The sequence below is a fragment of the Epinephelus moara genome, chromosome 10, assembly GCF_006386435.1.
Source record: "Epinephelus moara isolate mb chromosome 10, YSFRI_EMoa_1.0, whole genome shotgun sequence".
NCBI classification, from domain to species: Eukaryota; Metazoa; Chordata; class Actinopteri; order Perciformes; family Serranidae; genus Epinephelus; species Epinephelus moara.
In genome coordinates this window covers 8040918-8066994 of record NC_065515.1, presented here as the reverse complement: position 1 = coordinate 8066994, position 26077 = coordinate 8040918, and the positions used below count along the sequence as shown (strand labels likewise).

General features: G+C 39.6%; 1 protein-coding gene across 5 annotated transcripts in view; it reads left to right on the top strand.

The window, feature by feature from the left end:
* The window catches only part of lpp (LIM domain containing preferred translocation partner in lipoma), a 242475-nt gene that overhangs the window by 36061 nt on the left and 180337 nt on the right, over positions 1–26077 (top strand). For all 5 annotated transcript variants that reach the window (XM_050054771.1, XM_050054769.1, XM_050054773.1 and 2 more), the window contains one exon: positions 274–319. The gene's annotated coding sequence lies outside the window, so the exon portion shown is untranslated. The remainder of the gene's footprint in view (positions 1–273; positions 320–26077) is intronic.

The window sequence follows — 26077 nt, the reverse complement described above, 5'->3', positions numbered from 1 at the left end:
AGAAATAGAAATTTCACTCACAATTATCATTTTTGAATGTATCCCCTGCAGTCAAAAGTTAGGCTTTCACTTTAGGAGTTAGAGCTGCACTTTAATGCTAACTTTCTTAAAGTAAACAGTTGAATAAAAGGCACAGAGATGAGCAGCGTCTGCAACCGAACATCGGACAGTTTAAATGAACCGATGTGGATCCATTCTGCCCTAAATGTTTCTTTCTTTGTGAAACTCATTTTACATTTCACAGCCGTATAATTATGTCGTGTTTCTTTTCAGGTGTCTGATCCTGTCGTCCCCACCATCGCTTAGTGTTAAAATTTGGGTGAGTACTCGACCTAATTTCTCCCTCCTTTCCACAACAGTACAATATATTCACAGACAATGAGCACTCATGCTATTTACTTTACATTGTTTCCCTGTAGATGACATTAATGCGTATTTTACTGAACAAAAGAAGCGCTGCAGATGAAGCGGTAACGAGTTAAGAAATGTCTTCACACGTACAGTCACATACATCTTTTTTTTTGGGCCATCTCTCATGCACATCTTTCACATTTGGTTAAGTAACTAAATGTGTGAATACTGATCCAGTTCTTTATTCTGACTCTCCGTACTTTGATCTACAGACGTCATTTATGCTTTTAACAGGTCACAAAGTCATTATACTTCTGTGCGTTCATTGATCAGCGACTCCTTCTGCATACTTTCAGCTATAGAAGCCATTCAAAATTCAGAAAGTTAAATTTTCACAATTTAGACATTTATGCTTGTATTGAACTGTTTGTTATTTTATGCTTTATAAAGTACAAACCACTTCTTCTTCTTTCAGCCTTTTAGTGAATTTCAAAGTCCACCTTTGACAGTATTCCAGTTTAGCTTTCAGCTTTTCAGCTCTTAGCTTCTTCAGGTTCAGCTTCCAACCCTGCCAGTTTTTAAATACAGTTTCCGAGTTTTTCAGCAGTGCAGTTCACACGCATTGTCTGCAGGAAATGCATTTTTGTAAATCATTTTGTATCGCCAAAGATTTTAACCACTCCACCTCTCCTACATTTTTCTTCAGCTTTCTTGAGAAACAAAATGCTAAAAAAAATACATATATTTTTTTAACATTGCAGGGATGTTAATATTTATGTTTTTATCCCTTTTAGATTGACAAATTGGAAAATAAGCCATGAAGTGCAACTTAAATATATTGCTTTGACTCGCAGACATTTAGCCAGAGCCGAATAATTTTGTCCCACAGTTTTCTTATCATGAATGTAAATATTGTTCTGATTCAAACACATTTTTTTAAAAACCATTTCAACACGGCTCGAGATATTATTGTCCGGCTCAAACATTTTGATGTACTGAACAGGAAATTTGCCCTGAATTTAAAATGCACATATGTGCTGTGGAAGCGCACGAGTTATACTACAAGTACATTATACAAAACTGTCTAACTATAGTTATGATATTTAAATACGAAAACCTTTATTCACAGACAATGTATTTGTATTTCACCTCCTAATTCATATAATTATATAAGTTTTTTATTCTATACATGTAACAAAAGGGAAATTCAACATGTAGCTGTCCAATCCATCAAACATTTTGCATCCATATTAGTTATTGACGGTTTAAATTCCCCTGCCTCGTCAGTGCATTTGCGTCATAGAAAGTTGGCTTAAGGGCTGGAGGTTGTCGTGGTGATGTACACTAAGTGCTCCCGTGATACATTCATAATTTATTTAATTAGCCCTGGTTATGAGGAAAAACAAGCCACGTGTTTCAGACAGTAAATGTGGGATACAAACTGCACCTCTCTCGATCAAATAAAGCTTTGTCCGCTTTGATGTTTAGTCCTCAGATAGACGTCAGTCACATTTCTACAGCTAAGTGTTCCCATGGTCCCACTGAAGTTCCCTCCGGCACAGGAATTGATTGATTACTTTGTGGATGTTTTAACTCATTGACTGTCATGGCGTCAAGACTGTGCGGTACATCATCAGGCTCCCCGTGGTGATTTGGCGTAGCGGCCAGAGTTGAAAATACAGGTCATGTGACGCATTGTGGTCCACAGAGGCTGGCTGTAAAACAATTATGGAAATTTAGTGAGCTCGGATATTTTGCTTTGGGCTTCAGGAAAACCCGAGCAAGTATAAATTCAGCTTTGATGTAAAAAACATGACTTCCTACTGAAAGGAAAGATCTTGATCTTCGTATTAGTCAACATTTGCAGGCCTTTAAATATTCTTTTTCTGAGTCCATGAACTGGTACATCTAACTTTTAAAATTACATTCACCATTTTTTTTAACTGCACCATCTGGTCCTTACATGGCACCGAAATTTCAGCAAACCTCTGAGGGTAAAAAAAATATTACATTGTGTTACAAATAGGGCTGTCAAGAGAAAATATTCATATATTTAATAATATTAATATATTTATATTTAATTGCAATTGATCACAGATTAATTGCACATTTTTTTTTATCTGTACTAAATTATTTTTTTTGAAGTTTTTTAAACTCTTATCAACATGGGAGTGGACAAATATGCTTTCACACAATGTAGTGTCCAACTTTACACTTGTAAAGGTGAACTCAGTTTACATTGACAGTAAATGCAAATAACTTTGGTCTTGTTGAGAGAGCCATGTGGCAGGGCTTTGAAACTGAACTTGCCATTCAAAGGACGCCTTGCTTCATCTCATTTCTGCTCACAGAGGTTTGTCTCTGCCTTCCATCCATAATATTACTGCTGCATCGCTTCCTCACTTACCAAAGGGATGGGCCGAGGGTCAGAATCATAGAAGGTACATGCGTGAATCGGGCCTCAAATAAGTGGCGTTATAAGGAATTTGCGTTAACTTGCTATTAACGCGTCAACTTTGACAGCCCTAGTTACAGTATAATTTGAGTTGACGGTCTTTTATTTTCCATATTAGGACCTCTTGGTGGCATCACATGTTTAATAAGACTAAAATATGTATAATAAATTATTGGATATATGTGTAATAAAGTCTTTCTTCATCCTTATTGGCTGCTCCAAGTACAGGTACCGTAACATCCCTAATAGAAGTGCATCAAAATCCAAGCAGCAGCTGGGCCGACTGCGGTGTTGTACGCGGTGCTGCTCTGTCTTGTCTGTCGATCAGTGTCAGTGTCCTCGTTTTACAGTGTGATATTACGATTCCTAGATTTGTTTTTCACTGCGTGAGAAAATAGACATGTGGCATTAGTGTGTGTGAAAAGTGTCAATTGTGTGTTTCACGGTCAATGCGTGAGAGTTGGGAGCAACATGCACATTTTTTCGGTACCAAGTGCATTTAGAGCTGAGTGTTACGTGCACAGCTTAAATTTTACATACACTACTGTACATATTCACCTGGTATTTGATTCAAATAGTCACTCTGAATTGATATGAACAGTCGTCAGTCACCTCCTGGACCGTGTTAAGATAACGTGCTGTCAGCAGCAACTCAAATCTGGGAGACTACTCACATCGTTAGGTTTGCAAATAAAAATGGAAATACCTGTTACTAAAGAAGTAAAGCTTGTAGACCTTATTGCTGCATATTAAGTCTGCGTTTGGTGCATGAGTTAAGCCTACAGCAATCCTTAGTCTTTTCCTCCTGATTAGCCGGCTCTTTGTTGGCATTATTTCTGATAAGCTGCTGAGAACTCCCTTAACTGCCAGATCAAAATCGTGTTTGCATGTCCTGATAACACTAATGGCCCTCGCTGTAATTGATTTAAGATACAGTTTCATCAGTGTTTTAGTCATGCTTGTGAGTCTTTAATATTCACAGACACGTATAGACTTCAGTTTTGTTTTTTAGTCCTGTCACTTTAATGTATGTCTTTAGATTAACTGCACTCATCATCACCATCATGTGTCTGCATCCTCACTTTTAAGTGGCTTCAAACATAGAGGGAAAGGAAATATGCAGGAAATACTGTATATTGCACAAACTGTACATGCAGACATCGAAATTAGCGAGCTCTGAGGTGTCCGTGTTTAGCAAAGCGTGCACAGTAGTTGAATACCAAAATTTGATATATTTTTGAAACAGATGGCAAGGTGCTCATATGGGAACCTGAGCTCTTCTTCACTGAATATGAAAATGTTGAACAGGTGGTCCAGGAAGCTTCCTCTCCCCGCTATGGCTTTCATTAACACACTTTTATTCTTCTAGTAATAATAAGCTTACTTGTGCCCTGAGATATAGGGCAGACAAAAGAGCTGCTGCTTTTTTTTTTTTTTTTTTTTGTTACAGGCGAAAAACTGGCAAAACTGTGGCCTTGTTANTATAGGGCAGACAAAAGAGCTGCTGCTTTTTTTTTTTTTTTTTTTTTTTTTTTTTTGTTACAGGCGAAAAACTGGCAAAACTGTGGCCTTGTTATGTATTATTAGACACAACCCTCTTCACCAACATCACCACAAACCATAAAAGACACTTGCCCAGTGTGAGCGTGTTTTATGATCTGATTGGTGTCCAAAACTCTGTTTATTAGAGCACAGGGTTGTTTTGTGATCGTGCTTCAGCTCCTTTTCAGTGGCTGTGTGAGACCACTTTGCCGTTCTATTCGAATATATTTTAAGTCTGTATCTCAGGAAGTTGTCTGTACCAATATTAACAATAAACTGAGTAACAAGGCTTCAGCCATTGTGCCTTATTGTGACGATGAACTCTGATGTCCCGACATTGTGACATCCTCCTGAAATAAAGGGCAGACACAGCGCCGTCAGCAGATTTCGTATTTTTAGATTTTACCAGCTACATTGACATTTGTCGTTTCAGCTCACCTGCAAAATGAAACTGTTGGCAGTAAAACGCCATGCAAGCCAGCGCCTGTCCGTACATTCAGGCCAACAATTTATTGTAGGGCCAGGTGAAAAGTTACAATTTTCCAATTAGCCACCATTAGCTCTTCAACTGGTGTTTGCTCTCTTTGCTTTTCTAGTCTAATAAATAATCAAATAAACTCACAAAATGACAAAAAAGGAAATGTTCTCATATGTATTTCCCTTTTTACACTAAAAAAATTAAACTGTGCACCCTCTGAAATCAAGTTTCTCTCTTTCACTGAACTAAGACGAGCCTAATCGATTTTTCTCATCTATGTTTTAATAATTTCTTGAACATTATGATTTCCTTAGAGTTATTCAGAATTAAATTAGTGTATGTTTATTATAATATGTCCAACTGACATTTTTTGGATTATATTAATATAATTTTTAGCTCACCTTTTCTGTTCTGGACATTTCAGAGGTTGTTGAAAGAGAGTTTTAGATTTAATAGGAGATAAAAAAGCTGTTTATTAAGTCAGGTTCAAATATTCAGTCAGTTATTTGTTCCTTTAGTTACTCCAGAAACCTAAAGAGACATTTAAGCAGAAGCAAAGAGAAATGTGAGCGATTATAAAATGAAGCTAAATGCATTTTATCCACAACCTTACTAACCTTAAACACCACAGTGATGTCTGTACATACATACAGTATACAGCATGCGCACCCTGACTGCTCATAGAAAAACCTGATCGTTTTCCTTCCTTAAGTTGTGATTTAAATGCAGTGTGTTACAGACAGTAGTGACTCTGTGACTCAAACACATTTTAAGGTCAGATAGTAAAACACACAACACACAGAGGTCAACATCACAGCGTCACAGCAGCACTGCAGTGGACTGATGGAGACCACCGTACATACTTGGGCCACATTGATGGTATAAACTTAACTTGCCAGGGATGGCTCTTGGTTTCTCAGACTGTTTGTTTGGATTCCTGGCTCACAGTTTGTCTGTTTGGGCCAGATTCTTGAAGCACACATCAAATCGACGGATGACTAGCGAGGCTGGCTGCCAGCTGAATTTCAAGAACAGTTTAGCTTCACTGTAGAATTTAAAATACTTAACTCTTTGTTGGGCTTGACTAAAGCTCGAGCCAAACGCCTTTCCTTGACTCATTTTGGAATATAAGGGCTGTATCGAAATGGAAAAATCCTGCAGTGTTTACTGGACTATCAGGGAAATTATATTATGGCCTCTTTTAGGAAATGTAGTCTTCTCTCTCATTCAATAGCCATGCATTTAATTCCAACCTAACACCAGCACACTCTGTGTAAGGTAAACATCTTTAGGATAAATTTAAGTCCTGATTCATCGTGTTCTTTACAATTTCTTCACAGCTTTTCCAACCTGATAATCTCAACAGCATGTTGATGTTAAAACCGCTTTCAGCGCTGAAAAAAAATCTGTGGAGTCTTCTCCAAATCTGTTTGTTTGTTTTTGCTTACATTGCAAAATGCCTTCAGAAATATTGTCTCATTTGCTCATATGAAGTCCAAAAATTATATTTTTGAAAGGTAATCCTCAACTTTTATAGCATCTTTTTTTTAGTGTCCTCATGTTTCATATTAAAATTTGCAGGTGCTACTAAAGCTTCATTTTTACTGCAGGAAGCGGTTTGACTCAACTCGCTTGGAACTTCTCTCTTTTGGTTTTCCAGTAGCAAAAGAGGTGGATAGTACCTGGTACCTGTTTAGGGCCTCTGCTAGAGATTATTTTCATTATTGAGTAATCTGCAGATCATTTTCACGATTAATCGATAAACCTTTCAGTGCATAAAATGTCAAAAAATTGTGAAAAATGTACACCACAATTTCACAGAGTCCAAAGTGACATCTTCAGAATGCGTCTTTTGTCCAACCAACAGTCCAAAACCCAAACACTCTTTATGTACTATCATAAATGATAAAGAAAAGCAGCAAATTCTTACATTTAGGAAACTAGAACCAAAAAATGTTTGACAATTTTTGCTAAAAAAAAAAAACAGGACGGAAATGATTAATCAGTTATCAAAGTAGTTGATGATAACCAATTGATAGAGAGAGTGATAGAGAGAACCGCCACTGCAATCCACACTTGTGTGCGACATGCAACATCCTGCCCAAACCTGATATCGTTAAATAGCGGAGCTAGAATCAGTACTGACAACAATTTTTGAATTCACTCAAGTCAGCCCGCTAAATCAGTGGTTCCCAACTCGTCCAGCCACGGGGTCCAGATTTCTCCGTAGTCTTTAGTTAAAGGTCCACACAGTTTAATATATTCAGTGTCATACTGGCGTTTGGCCATGTTGTCGAGCTAGTTTGCTGTCTCTGTTAAGTAGCTGTCCATTATTCAGTCATTCTGCAGCAGGAAACTGTACTTCAGAATAAAAGCTCTGTGCTGAAGGTTCGCTGTGCCTAAAAGAAGTGTGCGTTTTACAAACTTGACAAGTTCGCAAGTCACTTGGGATCCATTCAGAATGGACCCACAGACCACTTTTGGACCAGGACCCACCAGTTGGGAATCACTGCACTAAGGACGCATTCGCACTGGCGCTGTTTGGTCTGCTTTAAACGAACCCTGGTCCACTTCCACGGTTTGGATCATTTGGAGTGGTGTGAATGCTCATTTGAACTCTGGTGCGGACCAAACCAGGGATCTCTGGTCCGCTTGAAAACTGGGGGTCTTGGTTCACTTGCAAGTGAACCCTGGTGCGGTACGCTTACAGTGGGAAATGCAAACGGACTATCCAGTGAAGCAAAGAGAGGAAGTGATGTAGAGCACAGTGCATTTTGGGTAGGAAAAAAAACAAAGCCAACGGCGCGAACTGGGAGAAGCAGAGGTAAAAAAAGAAAAAGTTGGAAAATGTCTTGTGGGCAGACGTGGAGTAGTGAGGAGGTGCAGGCACTTAGTGATATATGGTCAGAGGACTATATATCTCAGTTGCTTGTGACTACCCACAATGGATTTCCGTTTTCGGTCCTGGCCAATCAATGAGGCGGGTTTTCTTCTTCCTCATGCTTTTTTTCTTCCTGGTCAGTGGTCCAGGGTCCACCGTTTTGGTCTGCTTTAAAAAGTGCAGTGTGAAAGTGAACTGAACCAAATGAAGGTGTGAAATTTTTTGGCATTCTCCGTGAAATTTTTTTTTTCCCAGCGGATGTCTTAGTTACAACATGATTGAGCTAACTGGAGTAGTTTCATGTCGTATCCGACAACGGGAGGCTTTTAACAGATGACGTCCTGATGTTAGCTTTGCTGCTGCTGTTAGCTGTCCCTGTCAGCTGCAGCCACTGATGCTTTCTAGACATCGTGATTTCCCAAAACTGAATAAATACCACACATAGCAACACAAAACTGCTTTGCTAGCTCATTCATGTTGTAACTAAGACATCCGCTGGAAAAAAATATTTTTTTCCGGACCGTTTATTGAGTTACTGAGTTATTACAGACACCGCTAACGGCTAACTTAACAGCTAACGGTTAGCCCAGCTAATCTACGATAACCATGTTATTAATTACAAAACGTGCACATGTTCAGTCATTGTGTTTATAGACTTTACAAACATCAGATTAGTCTAAAGGGTGATATAGTGACGTGAAAAATGTAATGTAATATATATATATATATATATATATATGATGTTAGCTAAACTCTGCTGGTTTTCTACCTGGAAGTATTTGTAAACAACAAGGCGATTCCCTCTATAGTCCGGCCAGACGGATGAGTCATGGCCTTGTAAAAGACTATGTTTGTTTCTTTTAGTTGGCGAGAATGTGTCGCCGCAAACGCGACAAACATCCACTAACTTTGACGGCGTTTTCTGCTAGCGTGGCTGAGCCATTTTGTACCGCTACACGTGTTTCTAGTCGGACTATGTTTATGAGCACAAGAGTTCAGCGAGCCACCGAAGGACCGCCCTGCGGATTTACTATTGGTTCTGCAATGTAGGGAGTTTTTTTAAATTCTGAAATTGTATCCGCCCATCTAAACACAAAATCAGGGAGAAAGTCATCAGTCTTTAGTTACGCAATGCGTCTAAAGACTGACTTGTGAGTCTAGTCCTAGTGTGAATGTGCCCCGAACCTCGCTGTTGTGAAGTGATGAAGTGTCACGTTGGAGACAATGTCACACAAGCTTCACACAACGCTGCTATGGGGATCTGCTAAGAATCACGCCTACACTGACAGGGTGTTATCTGCGGTGGAAAACAAAATTGAGAAAAGGTAGAAAAGTGAATCGAGTAGAGACGAGTTGAGTGAAAATGAAACATAAATATCAGAACTTCTTTTTTTCTGCCCAGAACCTTTCCCTCTGTTGCCCTCCACAGCTCTTCTCTGTATCGTGACTATGACACTGTACTGTATCCACTTACAAAGTTCTTAAATAGAAAATATCCCCATGTGATGAATCATGAAAAGACACAGTGAGGACTGTATGCAGGGTAGGACAATATACAGGCACGCTACTGATGAATGAAGCACCATATGGCCGGTCCCATTCCAACTGATGATGATACACAATGTCCTTTAAGAGGTGAACTAGTTACATTGCATTTGATGCCGTGAATGTGGATGAGTCAGAAATGCAAAGGCATTTATTGTGGTTATTTCTGGTGATTTAAATGAGCCTAAAAAAAGTCCACTGAGCCTGTTAGTGTTTATAAAAGCGTGCGTTCTATTAGCCAGCCCTTCCTTTACTCGATAGATTATTGTCAGGACACGTGTCATAAATATTCAACCTACCTTTTATGATATAAGTAAAATTTTGCTTTTGGATTCCCGTTTTGGAAAAAGATGGAAACACCAAATGGTTTGCTTTTATCTTCCCTTGCCAATATTCCAATAAACTGAAGAACGACCAAAAAACAAAGGTGTGAATCAGCTTCAGAAACAAACTCTATCTTCATACATGTAAGAGGCATTGCTATTACATGCTGCTTTTACTGATTACAGCTTCTTATAAATGTAACACAATGCTGTCACAGTGATGGCCCACGTGTGGCCTGATTGGACAGTCCAGAAAAAATATATCCAAAACAATAATAACAATGCCAATGAATGATCTGAAGAGTTTTACATTCATGAGCACTGCTTAACAAAGACCCAGGACGGCTCTGTTGTGGCATCTTCTATCATGGGGCTGTGCAACTCATTAACATTAAATTTGGCAGATCTGGATGAATGAGGCTGACAGTGCAGTCATGCCTCAGGGGTAATCTTTCTCTCCTTGTTTCCCTTTTTCATTTTTTCCACACTTTGTTTCCTTTTCCCCGAACTACACATTACTGTAGAGTTTCTGCCCGGTCCGACTCTAGTGGATAAGAATCAGTGAGTTATGATGGTCGAGGTGGACATGACCAAACGGTCGCAGCTAGATTACATAGCATCTGAAATAAACTATTTTCTCGCGATGTCTATCCCAAAGATGATATCACAAACAGAGGCACCAAGGGGTGATACCGTATGTGCCAGACACTTTATTTGACGCACACAAATGGAAAGAAACCCACTTGTTTGTGCTTGAACCTGTTAGACTTGGAAGTTTCTCTCTTAAATCTTTGCAAAAACAAGCATTCAGTATAAATACCCTCGTTCCTGGAGGCCTGAAATTTGGCTGTTATAATTGTGATGTTTTATTGTTCATAGGGAACAGTTTTTGGAACATTTCTTTCTTTCTTTTTTAAGGACTTTTGAAGTTAAAGCAACCTGAGGGAACTTAACATTTTACAATTAGAACACTTTAACACATGGCTGATTTATTTTTCTTAGGCGATCTTTGATGTTTGCAGGTTCATACATGTATTTTGGGGTTCTACGAGAATATCTTTACATTGTTAAATGTAAAAAGGAAAACACTTTATTTTCCTCATATTGTCTGTGCTGGAATACTTGTATTCACCCTTTGTCTGAGACGCTCCATTTAAGTGTCCGAGACACACCAAACTGACATCAGAGAACTAGCGGCGATGAAGGTCCCCTGCTGCGTTGCCTGACATTGCCTTGTGTAGGCTAAACAGTTGCACATGAACACACCACAAAGACTACAGCCGAAGGCCAACAAGCACGTACGTTCTGTGCCTGAGTGAGAGAAAATAACACTCCACACCCGCAGACGGCGGTAGTCTGTAATCGTCATTCAAAAAGGGAAACCAAAAGACCGTCTTGATGCTAGTTAGCCAGTTAGCAAGTTAGCACATTAACAGCACAATCCATTGTTGAAAGAACAGAGCGTAAACGCTGCTGCTAAAGAGCTCAATGGCTAAATAAAAATGATCTTACCTTCTGTGACAAGTTTTTTTAAATCTCAATCCCTCTTAACTTTGTTTTGTTTACTTTCCTCACTTCCATTTCTCTTTTTGTGTGCTGAGCTGAACTGTCAATCAGAGTGATTTCATTCACTGACGGGCTCTGCCGTCACTGATGCAGATTCAACATGCTGAATTGGCCAAAAAAACAAAAAAACAATGGGGGCCGACAAGGGGCAACGCTGTACTGTATCTGTGATATAAACATCTGACATTGTAACATTATATTTACGTCAGAAAATAAGGAAAAGCACAGTAAGTCCTCTTAAAAGTCAGCATCCCTGGTAGTGTGAAGAAGACTTTAAACAGCACTTTGAGGAAATAAAATGTACACAAAGTATAACTGAAACGTTTAATAATATTAAGAAAGAAATAAGAAATATTGAAAAATCCAAATAACTGAAAGGAAAAAAAAGAGACATTACCGTGGTTTCTGGTCCAGATTTCCTCACTGGCTTTGGGTCAGTTGCATTTTCCTCACAGTTTTAACAATGGATTTTAACAATAAAAAAAGTCTAGAAACAAACAGCTCCTGTAACATAATCCACTCCTTCACTTTTCCATCTGTATGCACAGTTTGTTCCAAACACCCATATGTTCAACAAAATATGCAAAATATTGTTAAATACACTGCTTCTGCTGGTGGCTTGCATTTTGTTTTTGGAAAAGATGAATATTTCTTTGATATTAACCTTTGTTCTTTTTATGGTATTGCATGCAAAACACTCAGACAGAACAAATATTTCCCTGCATTTTATTTCCAAAATAGTTTCTAACTATAAAACCACTTACTTTCAGATATTTAGTTTGGAGAAATTATGAGGGTTTTTTTAATGACTTCTGTACCTGATTTTGACTAAATGTAGACCTGAAAGAGGATAAAAAGCAAAATAAAACCAGTGCAGTTTAATTCTTCAGATTGATTCAACTTGCTTTCACATGACAGTTGTACAGCCTTAATTTTTATATCTCAGTTATTGGCAGTAAATTTTTAGCAGAGGTAAAGAGGGACACTCTTAGTAGCAGAGTGCATGTTTAGAATGCAAACACTGCGAGCATGAATCTATTTCATTGACTCAATGCTGCTCTGTTGCCTGAGCGAGGCCACACGCCTTAACAATGCAATGGAAAATAATGGTGTATTGAACTGGCATATGATAGAGCAATTGTACCCTTTGTTCACAGCTCTGCAGATATATTTGATGCTTGCTATCAAGCCGCATGTTTACACACTGAGGATGAAGGACTGTTCTTAAACAATTACTGCAGCTTTCGATGAGAAACTGGAGCACAAGATGTCATTAGGTTGAGCTGCGATAACTTTCTGCCAGGAAAGTGAGGAGCAGAAAACAAGTAAATAAGACGTGCTTAAGACGGAAAGATTAAGACAACCCCAGAGTGATTAAGAGGGCTGACATAGATACCCTGGCTGGATTTTTAAATGGACCAGTGAGTGGGTTTGGATTTAGTTTTAAGCAGTAGGAGCACATAAACAGCAATAGCTATCAGTCAATTAAGGATAAAGCCCTCCAAAAACAACTAGTTTAACTTTGCTTTTCAATTAATCTTCTTTGGGTGTCGCCAAGGGTCATAGCGCTGCAGTGTGAGCAGTGGAGAAGTGAAAGATTAAATAAGTGTCCAAACAACTGGGCGCCAAAACATTTAACCCAGCCCCACTGATGCTGCACAGATGCTTCTGGCCAAGCAGGATTTCAGCACTTTGTTTTTCTTCAGGAGCCAGACAAAGATCTGATTTATTTTAAGAAGTGATCCATGGATGAATCATGGAAGTCCAAATGTGTCCAATTTTTAGATTTACACAATCGCCTGTATTTTTCTGTTCTTCTACCAAGGCCTTTCAAGAATGTTTCAACATTAAAAAACACACACATCTGTGCTGTAACATGTTTGCCAGAGCGATCTGTAAGAAATCCCTGAGCTCAAGTCCTCATCTGCTGTGGGAGGAAATCTCTCTGTGATGTTCTCTGGTGGGGATCTAAATAATCAAATCACATTGTTTACTGTACAAATGAAATGCATCTTATTGACTTCGTGAGTTTCAGCAACAAGGGTGTGCTGCCACTCTGTTATTTTCTCTTTTAACTTCCTGTCTATACCGGAAGTAGGCAGGTGTTGCATTGTGACGTCTTGTGCACCTGCGTTTTAGTACATATCTGACCAGTTCTATAATGCAAGCATTACTGGTAGGTAAGTGAAGGCAACTGAGATGAGTATATCCACATTTTTATCAACCCCCTCTCTTCTCTCCTCTGAGTGTTTGGCAGCTCAACAGTCAGAAAACAATGTTTAGAGTAAGATAAACAACTTGAAACAGTCAAAGTTGGGGGGACAAGAATGGGATTTTAACAAATGAGGTAGGCATGTCGCCCACCTCTTGCTGTGAGGCGACAGTGCTAACCACCACACCACCGTGCCGCCCCAATTTTATAAATTATTTCTTGTAAATATTAACAGTTGTTATTTAATTTTAAAAGAATATATTTTGAATATTTTTTCACATTCAACTCCAATATCTGAATATTTTTTAAGATTGAAAGTTAGTTGCTCTTTGAAAGAGTGTAGACTTGCATTATTATGCTGTTATTTTATCATTAAATCAGTGGCATAAATGCTCTCAAAATGAAAATAATACTGTTTATTGCAATTATTTCTATCATCCAACAAAAGTAGTTATTGTGACAGGCGTAGTCGAGAGATAAAACAGGAAATGAAACAAAAAAACGCCACTGTTTTCTATAACCCTAAAATGTAGATTATCAGCTTGTAATCAATGGCGAGCTCTTTGTTCGCTTTGTAATAACTGTCTCCCTCAGAGTCTGAGAACCTTATAGTGAGCTTAGCCACTGGTATTGTGAGTGTTAAAGAGAGTATGAGGAAACCCTGGCTCAGTGTGACATGATGAAGTTATGGACCTAAAGCTCCTCATTGTTATGTATCTGTGGTCCTGCAGCCCGGCGCTGCAGAATATAGAGAGGGTGAAGGAAACGGCGCTGTGGCTGCCAACCCAATGGGCCTTTTTTCCTGAGAAAAAAAAAGAGTCTACAATTGAAGCAATACCTGTAAGTCAAGACAAAGGGCTAAAGCACCCTGGCTTTTTGTCAGCCCAAATCATTTGGACACAATTGCAATGCGAAATCTCTGTCTGCTGCAATTGCTTAAATGGTAGCTCAAGTATTTAAAAAACGCTCCGATGAAATTGTCAAGAGCTTACACTCATTCATGCCTTTCTATCCCATGCTGTGCTAAGGGGATTCTTGAGCAAAGTCATCTGTATTCAGTAAACAAAGTGTTATTGATGAGTTGATTCTATGTGGCTTTGCCAGTGAGCGAGCTGGGGAAGGGATTATGTCCCCAAGCCAAAACCCAATAGAAGTTTGAATGAGAGGATAGATGTGCAGTGCTCATTGTAGCAGTAGAGGATAAGCTGTGTTCAACATTAAAATAACAGCTCAATACCTGTTGTATGAAAAGGTTTGGAAATCTCAGGCTTGCTTAAGTGGGAAATATCTCCGTTTGCTGTCACAGAATATTAAATTGACAAAGGTTTTTTAAAGAGAACACTTAAGGAAACACAAGTGTCCCAATTTACCGTGTTCTGGGACAAGTTTCATTTGATGTTTGTGCTGATAACAGCTCACCAAGGGTCCTTAATTGAACGAGGTTTTGTTGAGGACCTTTGATGAAGTTTAGTTTATTGAAGGATTTAAGCATCTCCGCTGAGTGAGACTGGAAAGGTGTAGCTGCAGCAGCATATGGCAGAGACTGTGAGGAATCCAGAAATCCGCTAATCCACCATTCCTACAGTATAGGGATTATACCTTCTGTGACTCCTGTTTTTACATCTTGCGTTCTGTTCGTCTGTCCGCACTTTGGTTTCAAACACTTGTTATTCAGCTATGGGGGGCGTTACTTTGTATTTGATGTTGCATCTGGTCAGCAGGCGTTTGGCTAAAGAAACATCTTGTTTACAACCACTGTAGGATATTCCTTTTACTTAGCTTAATGTTGTATCTTATGTGCAGTAAAGCTCCCCTTAGATACCCTGCACCGAGTGTGGATGACAGTAACACTTTATACTGTTGTGTGACTGCTAGGAATAACAGCATTTCAGTTAAAAACAAACTCTTTAACATTAAATATTCATTACAAAATGTTAAGCAGTCAAAGCCAAAGTTAGGGAAACAAGATTTTAGTTGCTCTTTATGAAGAATTTAAAGGGACAGTTCACCCCCGAATCAAAAATACATATTTTTCCTCCTACCGAAAGTGCCGTTTATCAGTCTAGATAGTTTTGGTGTGAGTTGAAGTGTTGGAGATATCAGCCGCAGAGATGTCTGCCTTCTCTCCAGAGTAATGGAACTAGGTGTCACTCTGCTTGTGGTGCTTAAAGCGCCAAAAATTACATTTGAAAAACTCAACAGCAATGTTTCGTTCCAGAAATCATGACCGGGTTACTCAAGATAATCCACACTTGTTGTGAGCACTTTCATATAGGAGCTATTTTCTGTCTACCGAACTACACCCACCAACTGTATCACCATGCAGACGGAAGTGTGAATTACTTGTGGACGTGAGGCTCGTGCTCATGACAGCGTGGTGAGCGAGGTGTAAATGTTAATAGTGTCTCTTGCCCTGACACACCAAGCAGACAGTCAGCCATTGGTCAATGTTGGCCGTCTTTTGCCCTAGTTGGTATGGTTTGTCTTGCATCGTTGCCACTCGTCGACCCCTGCTGGCTTTTGTTTTTTGGTAAACTTGTTATGTAGTTAAGATTTCTTTTCTTCAGCCATTGAGCTCGAAAGCAGAAACATTTCCTGATGGTTTGTGTCACTGTTCACTGATGCACAGTGAATACGCTCTGTTCTTTCAACATTGGATCGTGTTGTTAATGTTCAGTTTATCATTGTGTGTCACAATATGTGGGGTCTCTCATATTTTCAACATCGGTTAAGATTTGAAAATTCTGTTTTGGGTGTGCTCGGCTTTAACGGAGTGACATGCCCGGCCAGCTCTGTCCTGTTACCTGAGAATTTTATCTTGTAAAGGCATTGTTTGCATGTGGCACGTGCTTTGTCTGTTGACCGGTTGTTTCTCGGAAATCCAAAATATTTCCACGCCGCTGAAATATTCCCAAGAAGGGAGTAACTGTGCCCATTGTCTTTGTCTTGGCTGCTTGCCATGATCTGCCTGGCGCTGTTTGGCGGAGACTCCATGGAGTTTTAGAATAAAGGTGTACCTTACAGATGATGATCAAACATATTTCTATTCAGCCATACTATATTTTTTATTCATACTAGTAACCTGCACCCATTTGCACCTTACTCTTTGCTGTTTTGTAATTTTTATAACTTTACTCTTAGTTAGTTTGGATATTTGGAACCTGACTGTTAGCATGTTCTCACATTTTGCACCTTTATGTCATCTAGGTTTAGATTTAGTTTTTATTTGCTTTACATTGAATTTATTTTACTTGAAGTCTTTTGGCTTTCTTTGATAGGAAAGATTCAGAGTGAAAGGGGAAGAGAGAGGAGATGACATGCAGCATAAGGGCCGCAGTGGCAAGCACGTAGCCTTTGTACAACATTTGCATTTATGTTCCTTGCATACTGCATGCTTTGTATCTGCAGCCCTTTAAACTTTCATCTCCAGGGTGTCTACAGGTCCTGAAAAAATCTTTAAATTTCTTAAATTAAGTTTTCTTAATATAAGGCCTTAAAAAGTCTTAAATTAAATTCGGGAGTACCTCTGGGGTAACAGCACATTCCTCAGATGCTTGATCAGATTGGGGTCTGGGGTATTTGAAGGCCAAGTTAATTCCTTGAGCTCTTTGTCCGATTCCTCGGGTGATTTCTGAGCAGTTTTTGTGATGTGGCATGGTGCATTGTCCTGCTGGAGGACCACTGCCATCGACCAGTGCTGTTGCCATGAGGGGGGGTACTTGGTCTGCAACGGTGTTCGGGTGGGTGGAGCATGTCAAGTGGCATCCACATGAATGCCAGGATCCAAGGTTTCCCAGCAGAACATTGCACTGTAACAAGATAATCAATGTTACTCACTTCACCAGCCAGTGGTTTTAATGTTTTGGCTGATCGGTGTATATGTATAATATTTAACTGTTCACGCCTACGGGCAATTTCGAGTCACCAATTAACCTGCATGTCTTTGGACTGTGGGAGGAAGCTGGAGTACCCGGAGAAAACCCACGCTGACACGGGGAGAACATGCAAACTCTCCTCAGAGGGGTATCTGAATCCCCACCCTGGGTTTGAACCAGGAACTATCTGGCTGTGAGGCAACAATGGTAACCACTGCACCACCATGCTATGCTTATGATAGTCTGGCGGCCTGTCCAGGGTGTACCCCACCTGTCGCCCAGTGTCAACTGGGATAGGCTCCAGCCTCCCTGTGACCCCCAACAGGATAAGCTGTTACAGAAAATGAATGAATATAATTTGTATTTCTATTGCAGGTTTAAATTTCATATAAGGTGATATTAAAAAGTCTTAAATTTAACTTGGTTACATCTGTAGACACCCTGATCTCATCTCATCTTATATGTATCGATGTTTTCTCTTTGTATCGATGATATGGATCTAATCATAAGCAAACAACCGACAAACTCTTTGCAGATTTTTTCAGACACTGCAAAATCCTGATCCCACGCTCATTTTCTTCCATTGACTTTAAACATAATAATCCTCTCAACTGAAAGTTACACCACTAACTGTTGCTGGAGCAACCAATATTGGACTGTACTATTCTTAGAACATGTTGCTTTTACGAATGCAACACCTAACTCATTGTAACGACATGTTCATAATTCAGAGATGCCTCTTTATTTTAAAGATGCACAGCGTTATTGCTTTGAATTCAGAAACCTAAACGGGAGCTGACACATCTCTGTCAGCTCTTAGAAACACAACAGTGGCAGAGCTGAGATAAAAAGAATTATCTCACCATTTCATAGGGGTTTCCCACACATATTCCTTGGGAGGTTTGTGTTAATTTAGTTTGACTTCTAAAGATCTCACAGTGTTCAGGATGTCGGAGAGATTATAAGTACACATCAAGGTTGAGACTTCAGAGCTTCATTGTGTTATAGTGATGAATTTACTGTACATTTCACTAAACCAATACCACTGCAGGTCTAAATGACTGGCCTGATGTCCCTGTAGATCGGGAAGAGAATCTAACACGCATCAGTTATTGCACTTAGCCCATGTCACAATAACTGATACTGTCATACATTCTAGTCTTGCAGTGCTCTCACACCTGTAGTTTGAGTCATTTGGTCCACGACAAGGAATGAAAGTGATACATCACCAGGGAGACCTGACCGAGACGCACGCCATTACATGGTTGCAAAAATGACTGGTCTGGTTTGTGTTGAGACTTTTTACAAATAAAACCAAGAGGAGTAAACACCAGGTTACACAGACTGACAGGTAGCTCAATGACTGGACAGTTTCGCTGACATCAACCTGCCTTGTCATCAGTCATCTCCCATATGATAAATAGAAGCAAACGGGCAGCATTGGGACACAAAAGAGGAGTCTTATGGTAATATTATGGTGGGATAGTTACTGTGAGGTCGCAACGTTACACAATTTGTTTTATTAATGGGGAAGTGGGAAAACACAACAAAGAATCACACACCTATTTTTAAACTCCCTTTTACTCTCTGATTGATCAGGGAAAATCCCTGTGTATGTCACCAAAGTTACCAAATATTGTATAACACACTCAGAGGCCAGAAAACTATTTCAGTAAACAGTATTTAAATGATGTAACAATAGGCATACAGATGTGCATGATATATAACATATTTCTTTAAACATACACACACAAGAGAGAGAGGGAAGAAAAAAAAAACCAAAACCCTTAGAGCTCAAACACACCCCCTTTAATTTTTGCTTGTTTTTTCCCGGTGTCATGTTCGACGTCACAAGCCGGCAGAGTCATTTGTCCTGGGAGTGAATGCTGACTGTAACCTTTCTCAGGAAATAAAAACAGTTGTTAGTGGGTGTTTGTGAGTTTTTTGTGCAGTGGGAAACAAGCTTAAGCGAATGAGAACCATGAGAACCAGAGCTTAGATCGGGCCCAAAGTATCCAGCCCACCCCACCCGAGCCCGTGCATGTTCTGTCTGAGCCCGGCCCGTCCCTTTAACTGTAATTATGAGCCCGAGCCCGGTTTAAACCCAACATTTTTTTTTTTTTAAGGATACGAACGTGAACACTGGAGGCTGACTCTCATCTTTCTTTCCATAGCAAGTCTTCGTCACGTGCCTCTTAAGTGTCGAGGTCCCCGACTTTTTACTGTCATATACCAGCATCTTGCTGCACTTGGTACACTTGACGAAGCCGACACACACGCTGTCACCGTCGACAACTCACATGTGCGCGGCCAGTGGCACCGTCAAGGCCGTGTCCCCCCCGCGTTGGTTCTATAGCCTAGGTCTATTATTAGGAGCCCGACCCCTCCGAGCCCGAGGATAGTGGCGGGAAGTTTGGCGAGAATCTAAGCTCTAATGAGAGCGTGTTGCTAATAACGTAAGTTCAAACATCTATCACATTCATCCCCCAGTAGCCACTTTGTTAGGCACAACTGTACACTGGGTGTATATACATGGCTGACACACATCCCTAAATGAGTTCACTATCAACAGATGAATTCATAGCAGCTTGGCTTTTTAATTCATGATAAAATCACATATTCATGCTACAAAAAAAGCACCACTTTAGCTTGAGAGGCGAGATGAGACCCAATTTTTCAGAAGCCCTCTGTCCTGTTGTTCAGTCTGCACCAGAGTTCGATTGACAGCTTTCACATTAGCCTCACCAAACACACTGCAGTTAGTTTGAACTGAACCAAACAGGTTGGGTGTGAAAACATCTGTACACTTTATTATTCCACCTATCCATAAACGGGAGCTGACACATCTCTGTCAGCTCTTGGCAATTTAACAACGGCAGAATTGACTACAGAACAAAAATGACATTAGCAGCGTCGACCTTTCATGAATTACTGACTTGACGCTGCAGATAAAATGCAGATATAAGTTCCCCTAATTTCCATATCTTGCATAAAATATTAATGATGCAAATAAATTATTGCTGTAAGTTAAAAACACTGATGGTATTTATCTTTTCAAATGATTAAGTTAATTGATATAGCTCTATTGAACATGCATATCACAGTGGTGTTACAAAGACACAACTAGATGCATTTTAAACCTGATTAAAAATGCAGTGAGGTATCCATATCCATCTCAATCACCACTGGTTTTAAATAAACATGTATTCAAAACTGATTTACAACTCCTGCACCACACACATACCATTATAAAGATACACACAGCTGACAGTTTGATCCCCCAAATTACACACTTGCCTCCCTTTTATCATATTTCATCACTCCGGTCTGCGCCAGCACGAGCAGTTACAGTCGCACGGCCAGTCACTTGACGTGTTTGCGACTTCAGGATCATAATTAACTTTGTCCAACGGCAAAATGTGTTCATGCTTTTCTCATGAGAAGAGGATTCCAGTCTGTCCTTGTCTTCATAAATTACATTTCAGAAAGTTTTTAGAGAGTCTTTGTGTTTTTTTACAGAGAAACCCCAGTCAGCTTAATTAGCACCTTGACTTGCATCCTAGACTGTCCACGAAACGCCCTGCTATATTGAATGTGTGCTGCAATCCAAGCATTCTCACTTTTCACCATTTTGCTTTATTATACATCTGTAAAACACCACAGTGAGCAAATATTTAAAATAAAAGGGAGCAGCTACTGTTCTCCGCTAGTATCAGTCTACCAGCAGACCCCGCTGAGAGTCACTTCTTAACATCAAGTGCTCATTTTAGAAATGAAAGGCAGCAATTAACACATCAAGGTTGAAGATGGCACCATGCTCGTTTATTTTTTTTCCCCCCTCTCCTCCGGTCCATGCAGGTAGCTACAGCAAAAAAGCTTTCCTGTTGAATGATAAGCATTTCCTCTGCTGTGATAAGAGGCCCTGGGATAATGCCTGTCAGATGAGGCCAATTAATGATGGCTCGATGTGATGTTTTATCTGTTCAAGGCAAGTCTGCAGCTCCTCTCGCTCACTGTTGTTCCCTCCCAGATAAGCTTTACTTTGTTGACTTTGCCCCAATCCCTTCCAAAACCAAAGGCACTTATTAGCTACCTATCCGAGAGTGACATGTGTAGCTATAGGCCAGCGTTGAATAACGGTCCTTCATTGTCACCTCTGTGGTTTTCTGGATTAACAGTTTGATTTAATTTTCAGCCATCATAGAAACAACACAGCTGTTTGACATGTTTGGAGGCAAGGACCAATGCTCTCCCTCGAGCTGCTCAGCAAGGCAGTTTGGATGTTAAGTCACTCGTCACACACGTTATTTATTTTGTTGTACACAGACATGCAGTGAGCTAGAACAGGAAGAATGGGATGGTAATTAGAAGGTTGGCCAAAAAGAAAAGTTTTAGTTTTGAAAGTCTGGTGATGATAGACCTCTGTTCGGTCGAAAAGAAAAATTACGACTTTAATTGTATTGTTTAAATGTTCCTATGTAATGTGATGAGCAAATAAGACACAGTCAGTCTGGACTCATGCAGTCTAATGCCTCATTTTCACTGCGCGGTTCGGCTTGAGTAAACTCACCTTTGGTACCATGTCCTTCTCTCTATTTGTTTTCCACTGTGGATAGATTTCCACCCCTTAATGTAGGCGGGATTCTCAGCTGATCGCCATAGCAATGCCATGTGAATCTACGTTGACATCATCTTCAATGTGAGACTTGCTGAATCCTCTCATTAACTACCAAACATAGGACCATCTTTTTTATCATCTGGATCGAGGGATTAAAAAATATTGTGGCTACTATTTACGGTAGCTTAGCTATCTAAGACGATCAGTGACGATCCTCTCTGACCAATCACTGGTTTGCGGTATTTTACCTCCACCTTTTTCGCCTTTCAGCCTTTGCTATACTTGTGTTTAGTGCTAATTAGCAAATGTTTGCATGCCACCACACTAAACCAAGACGTTGACCTTAACAAATATTACTCGTGGCTAAATTCAGCACGTTAGCATCATCACTGTGAGCCTATTGATGTTAGCATTTAGCTCATGTATGGCATCACAGAGCAGCTAGCATGACTTCTTGTTTACTGATTCGTGACACTGCATGACTGCTGTTTCTGCCAAAGTGATAATCATCTTCTCCTATTTTACAAGTTTTTTTTGCATGTTCTTTGCAATATTTTTGAAATGCCTTTTCATGGACTTTTGAGGATTACTGCCTAAAAACTGGTTGATAAATAAGTCTGTGGTATTTGTGTTCTTTCTACAAGGCTAAGGTCTTCACTCTTACAAAATGACAGATTTAAAACCTAATGCAGCTGGAAAAGCTGCTCCAAGACGCAATAGGACCTGCTAGTTTTTAAAAATATGGGTCAAGTCTCTGATATTTTTGCCCAAGATATTAGAGACCTGACTCAGTGCATGTCTGAGAGGAGAGAGACCCGGGACCTGACAAGCCCTGTGTTAAGATTGCTATTAAAAATGCCGTTCTACTGCTAAAACGTTTTTCATGTCAGACACAATATACTGTTCTTACCCATCCCTCTGTATATAATAGATTCCCATACAAATATTATATGGATATGCTACACATCAATAGATCAGTTAGGTTTTCCACAATTCAATTGTTTATTTTATTTTACTGAAACCACGAGTACCAAAGGATGATTCATTTAGATTTACCTGCATGGGAACTAAGAGACGGGAAAAAAAATCTACTATTGAAGCCGTCATGAAGTCTATTATTTGTCCATCCTTCAAATATTTGTATTCCTTTAGACCGAATGGGTCGACTTATCAAATGTCTCAAAAGGGCTTTTTAACCCTCTGGAGATCAACGAACGCGCCGGTGCATCCAAATCACATGACCCATTTAAGATGACGTAGCAGCAAGACGCAGCCTCGCTGAGTCTCCGTTTCAACTTGTGTCGAAAGTTTGAACTTCAAACTATGTACCATTTTTAAATTGTGTTGATAGGCCAAGTAAAGCCAGACTTATGATAGATAATTTACACCATGCTTTTTCTTGAATATTGTCGTCACGTTTAGTGCACGTTTGTCGCAGGAAGAAACGTTAAAAACGGGCTATTCTAAGGAAAGTGCTCGCAAGCAAAATAAAAAAAAACATAACACTCCCTTTCCTATTGATGTTGTTTTTTGTGTGATTTTAGGTCCAATGTGTCAATACAGTATGTCAAAACGAAAAAATAACTGCACAGTCACACAGGTGAGGTTGCGCTGAAAGAAATGACACCAAACAAGGCAAGGTAAACAGTTTTTAAGGTGGAATTTAAAGATAAAATCAAAAGTAGTCAAAAACGGCCAATACCCTTGACCCTAAAGGGTTAAAAAATAAAACCATCTTTCCTCCATTCGGCCTCCAGCTCTCTGGCGCTGCTGCTCCACGTTTTTCACCTTACTGCCGCTCTTTTAAACTGATCCTAAGTCAGCCTAATATCAAGCAATTTACACACACAGTGCTGATGTGTTTCTTTCATGATCAGCGCTGATCATGAGTCTTCTTAGATTTATTAGGATATTACACATAGTAATAAACAGATCAGTCTAGAATGGGACCTGACCCAGCCCTGATTGACAGTCATGAAATGTGGTGCTGAACCTGTATGGGTTCCAGGCCGGGCCTTGGGCGTTAGGGTACAGGTCGCCCCTTGAAGGCCTCTACCCGAAGCTACTGCAATTCCCTTCAGTCGCATTGAACAAGCTAGGTATAAAGTGAGACAGTATTTTGCAAGAAAAAAAAACATGTCGATGTAATGAACGATTTTTAACTGAAATGTGAAAACCCCAATTTGAGATATAAACGCTGTAGTTTAAGTTAAATGTCTGCCGCTGACGCTCTGCCTCTTTGTCTTCTGTATTATGTGCAGGATGAATTCCTTTCTGCCTCACACAATGAGGTGCACTGCTCCTCTTCTCTCAGCATTGTTATTCAGTTGAACACCTTGCTTTAGTTCTATTCTTAATAATGTTTTTCTTGAATAATCCAGCCACGGCATTGTGAAATTACATGTTGTTAAATTCTCATCTAGAGGTGTGACGTTCATGCATCCATCCCTATATGTGTCTGTAGCAGAACATCACCCATTACAATCAAGTGAAGGTAGATCATCTTCTGTCATTTGCTATTGATTTGCTGAAAATGTGAAATATACAGATCCTTTCTTTGTTTATTGTTGATGCAAATATTTTTTTTTTCAAGTCTGCTATCTACCACAGAGGTATGCGGGAGATGGTTAAGGTTGTGTTGTGATATATTTACAGCTGTCAGTCAGTAACCTCCTGAGACTCAGATAAGATAAACTCCTGAGACGTCGCATCTTACCACTTGCAGTATCAAGGAGCACATACTCCAGTCATGCAAGCCATCCAATTCTATTTGATATATCCCAAGCCAATACAAGCTGTCAGTCAGCATTAAAGTCAGATTCACATATTTACAGAAAAGTTGTGCTTCTGTCATTAGGGAGCAAAGGCCAACAACTCAAGTAAACTACTCAACAGCTGTTCAGAAAAGTCATGCAAATCTTGTTAGGAAGTTTTGAGGTGTTACTTTAAAAAATATTGCTATTATCCAGTGGAATAAGAGGTATCTTATGCCCAAGTGGGGCAGAAATGTAATTCTTGTTTTCGCTGTAATTCTGAAATTAATGAAGACACTTCTGAGCACAAAAGAAACATCGAGAACAGACTCAAACAGTAGATTTTCTCAGGAAGTAATTTGACCCTTAAAACTGTCTCTGTGCCTCCTTTTTGTGTGTGAATGTTACAACATGTTCAGTTTATTAGCACAGATAAAAACTTCAAAGACACAATGACAGCCAAAAAGAAGGTGAGGAGAGGTTGAAAAATCTGTGAAGGTTTTGTGAGTGTTCTTGAGAGAGAGATCCCCTTGTATGGGGAAGCCGGGACTGTGGAGCAGATAAAAGACCTCAAATTACATACAAGATGGTACGAAGAGGTCAGAAATATAACAAGGACTGAAAGTTCTGCTTTCACTTCCTGCACCAACAATAAAACATTCTGTAGCCTGAGACAGAAAATACCAGTTTAATATCTGAGAATCACATCACAGTTTACAGGACTGTTGTGACACAAGACAGCTGATGGAGCCAGCTGTCGTCTACGTTATTTTTACAATGGAAATTAACTCCTGATCCTGAATCCTGATTACTGGGTGGAGTGTTGGATCCTCAGAGCTGAGAAGACCTCTGTTCCACATTACATGATGTAGGAACCTGCCTTGGGCACCTAGCAACAGTAAAGCAAATCAAACAAGATATATCAAGACATTATATTATAACTGACAGCAGTTATCAAATCCAGTAAATAAAATACACACACACACCATATATACCGTACATAATGTTTGCAGATGCCTGCAGATGCATTCACACATACATGGACAGATTATAAAACATAGAAACCCCTGAGCACAGCCACGGTAAAGGCCCCCAACCTTTTATATACTGATAAAATCCCAACTGCAAAAGACACAAAACAAAGCTGCGTGTTTAGCCATTTTGTATCTCTTTGTTGTTGTCTTGCATCTCTTTGTCGTCTTTTTGCGTCTGTGTGATCATTTAGGGTCTCTTTGTAGCCATTTTGTGTCTCTTTGTGGTCATTTTGTGTCTTGTTGTGGTTGTTTTGCATCTCTGTGTTGTTGTCTCATGTCTCTTTGTAGTTATTTTGTGTCGCTTTGTGGATATTTTGTGTCTAGTTGTGGTTGTTTTGCATCTTTTTGTTGTCTCGTGTGTCTTTGTAGTCATTTTGTGTCTCCTTGTGGTCATTTTGCATCTCTTTGTGGTTGTCTTGTGTCTCTTTGTAGTTATTTTGTGTG